We start from the raw sequence: 4,050 nt of genomic DNA on the forward strand, positions 1-4,050 counted from the left end.
TATGGTGCTGGGGGATTGAACCGGGGTCCCTGCACTTTGCTGAGCTTGTTCTAAGTCAGTGCTTTAGACCACTGAGCCATCTCACCAGCCCCACAATCTACTTTCAATAAAAGGTACAGATGACTGTAGTTCCTGGCACCTCATAGTCTAAACATTACTTATGCATCCCTGTTCATCTGCATAGCCAAATAGTAATTTACAGAGACTGGGATCTTTTACTAAGTGTATCTGCTCTCCAAAACAGCACCTTTCCTCCAAGTTTCCATTTTTATAAATGGCACCGCTGTCTGAAGGTTTCCAGGCTCAAACCTTGGCAATGCGCTCAGCTTTTTCTGCTCTTTTATGGGCTAAATCTGTTGGCACTTAACCACGGGCTGTCTCTGTTCTGAGAATGTCTTAACTCCCCATTGGGACTGTAAATGCTTTGAGAACAGAGACTCTGCCTTATGCTGCAGTGTGTGTATTACCCTGGTGTACAGCAGGGACTCAACAAACATTCGCCTTCTGAGAAAAGATTCTATCAACAAATTAATTTACAGGGGCTAATGTAGAGGTACAACAACAATCTGAAAAGAGGATTATATTATGATTATGTTATAGCTCCTTTTCTTCTCTGTCTTGAATTTTTCTTATTATCACATCATCATCATCATTATTATCATTAGCACTTATTGTTGTTGTTACTATTATTATTATTTTTGAGATATGACATTGCTAAATTGCCCCGGCTGGGCTTGAACTTGGCAATCTTCTTGCGACAGCCTCCCAAATGCTGGGATTACAGTCATGTGCTGTCACGCCCAGTCCCTGTACCCATTCTTTAATCTTCCTCTCCAAGGTCTGCCATAAGTATTATTCCTTTTCTTTCTTTCATTTATCTAATTGCACAGGGATTTTACTATGAAAAATGTTAAGCATGATAATGATGTATAGAGTGATAATGAATTTTCCTCCCTTATTCTTATTTCTCAAAGGTAACAATTAAGAATGCTTTGGTGGGTTTCTCTCCAGATCTTTTCTGTGACACTGGGAATGCACATCTTATTCTGAGTCAGAATATGACAATAATCTTCGTAAAATAATTGTTTCTCTTGGCATTTACATGCCCCCAAATGGCCGTTTGGTGGGAAGGGGAGACTAAAATAAGTGTGAGATGTGAAATAAATGAGGAAACTTCAAATCGGTTCCACAGCACTTAGAGAACTGTATCAGACAGAGCTCTGCACACTTGCAGTTTATGCGCATGCGTCTCCCCACTTGCTTGCACAGACGGTAGCCTCTGATGTTAATCTGAATTCCTGGGACTTAACTCGCACGTACATGAGTACTCAGTAAATGTTCCATGAAGACTTAACTTTCCTCTCTTATCTTCTTAGTCTATCTTGACTTTATTCAAATAGAATCAGATTGGAGAATTCTGCGGCTCATTTTTACATGATTGATCCATTGGTCAGGGTCTCCAGACTAACCTCAGATCGTTCCAGGAACTTTCTTTTTTTTTAATTTTTAATTTTTTAATTTTTTTTTAATCTCCTGGATATCGGTCTGAATCTGTTTGATTGATTTCATTTCATTTCTTCACGTTGAGCCTTCTTGGCTTCCATCGTTTTCTTAAGCCCTTCTATTCTTTGTGTGTGCATCTGCTCTAGAGTCCCTGAGCATGTCTTTCATTTTGGTCACCATCTCTGCAGTTACCTTTCTTTCTTTTTAAAAAAAAATTTTTATTTATTTGTTTATTTATTTATTTATTTATTTATTTATTTTGTGTGTGTGTGTGACCAGCTCAGCCCACCAGGGGGCAGGGCTGGCTGGCATGTGGTGCTGGGGGATTGAACCACGGTCCCTGTGCTTTGCTAAGCTTGTTCTAAGTAGGTGCTTTAGACCACTGAGCCATCTCACCAGCCCCCAAGCCAGGATAATTGCAGGTGCCTTCTTCCAGTATCTAGTTCATTTCTTTTTTCTTTTTTTTTTGAAATTTATTTTATTATTGTGTGTATATGTGTGTGTGTGTGTGGCCAGCTCAGCCCACCTGGGGACGGGGCTGGCTGGCATGTGGTGCTGGAGGATTGAACCATGGTCCCTGTGCTTTGCTAAGCTTGTTCTAAGTAGGTGCTTTAAACCACTGAGCCATCTCACCATCCCCCTCTAGTTCATTTCTCTTACCTTCTGTCAACATGTTACCTGCAGAGATTCTGGGCCTGCAGGGATGGCCCAAACTTTGTTAGCACAAGACTCAAACTGGTAGTGGGCCTGTCTTTTCTGCTTTGCTATACAGTTTTACATGGGCAGTTACTAATTATGAGACTACAAAGAGGTACCCAAGGGAATCCACTGGAAACACACATAGTTCTCCTTTCTCTGTTGGTATCAAAAACCTAATTTTCACTTGATGACCAGGTTAAATAATACTATACATGCCTTTTTTTTTTTTTTTAAGAAAAGATCTCGCTATGTAGTCCAGGCTGGTCTTGAACTCACTATGTAGCCTAGGCTGGCCTTGCATTCACAGCTATCCTCCTGCCTCGGCCTCCTCAATACTGGGATTGTAGGAATATGTCATCACACCCAGCTTTTCTGCCACTGGGTGGGGGGAAATCTGAGCTTCCAAATAGCGCCAACTGAATGACTGTATTTCCTGGAGTAAGAATTCTTCCCTTGGAGCCAGGCGTAGTGGCACATGCCTGTAATCCCAGCACGTGAGAAGCTGAGGCAGGAGGATTATTGCAAATTCAAGACCAACCTGGTCTGCAAAATGAGCTCAAGTTCAGCCTGAACTGTACAGTGAGACCCTGTCTCAAAAACAAAAGAAAACAACAAAAACAGAATTCTTCCCTTGGAAAATAGGACCTCCAAATCCACTGGATGTAAAATTACAGTAACAAAAAAGAAACGTTTCGGGGCTGGGGAGATGGCTCAGTGGAATAAGCGCTTCCCTGGCAAGTGCAAGGGCCTGAGTTCAATCCCCAGTTCCGCCAAAAAAAAGAAAAAGAAAAAGAAAAGTTTCTATGTGAGCTATTAATTACAAACATGAGTAGGCTCACTCTCCCCGCAGGACCCCGTCTGTGGCCATGAAGAAGAGGGCACACTATACTGGTGACTTCTCCAAGGAATATGACACATCCTTTGATATCAGCTGAACTTTTCAAGTTGCTGTCTGCTAGGTAGCATTCCTGGGAATCAGTTGGTTGTCATTTGCCATCCAGAGTTAGTCTTAAATTTATTTATTTATTTGTGTGTGTGGCCAGCTCAGCCCACCAGGGAACGGGGCTGGCTGGCATGTGGTGCTGGGGGATTGAACCGCGGTCCTTGTGCTTTAGCTAAGCTTGTTCTAAGTAGGTACTTTAGACCACTGAGCCATCTCACCAGCCCCCAGAGTTAGTCTTAATGTGAACTATCTGTTTATTTATTTTAATTTTTATATTTATTTATTTATTTTGTGTTTTTAGGGAAGGGTCTACAGATTATTCAGGGTCTCACTACTAGATCAGACTTGTAGTGATCTGTTCATTTACAGCCTCTCAGGAGCTGGGATTACAGGCGTGTGCCACCATGCCCAATCTCAATTGCCGTCTCAGCGTGCCCCAGGGATGGGGCCAGCACAGCAGGCCCAGGATCGAACCTTGGGCCCCTGTGCCTATTTGCACACACTTTAATCGACTGAGCTATTGTTTTTTTTTTAATTTTATTTCTTTGCTAAGCTTGTTCTAAGTAGGTGCTTTAGACCACTGAGCCATCTCACCAGCCCATTTTTTTTTTTTTTTTGGAACCAGGGATTGAACTCAGGCCCTTGCACTTGCCAAGCAAGTGGTTATTCTACTGAGCTATCTCCCCGGCCCTATTGTTTTTTTTTTTTTTGACACAGGGTCTTGCTGTATAGTTCAGGCTGGCCTTAAACCCATTTGGTAGCCCAGGCTGGCCTTGAAATCATGGCAGTCCTCCTGCCTTAGCCTCTTGAATGCTAGGATTACCCGTGTGATCCACCATGTCTGGTGACTGTGAGCTATCTGAATAGGAGTTCAATCCCTGGCTCCACGGGGGGGGGGGGGGGGG

Source organism: Octodon degus, unplaced genomic scaffold (assembly GCF_000260255.1).
Source record: "Octodon degus isolate 3935 unplaced genomic scaffold, OctDeg1.0 scaffold00163, whole genome shotgun sequence".
Taxonomy (NCBI): Eukaryota; Metazoa; Chordata; class Mammalia; order Rodentia; family Octodontidae; genus Octodon; species Octodon degus.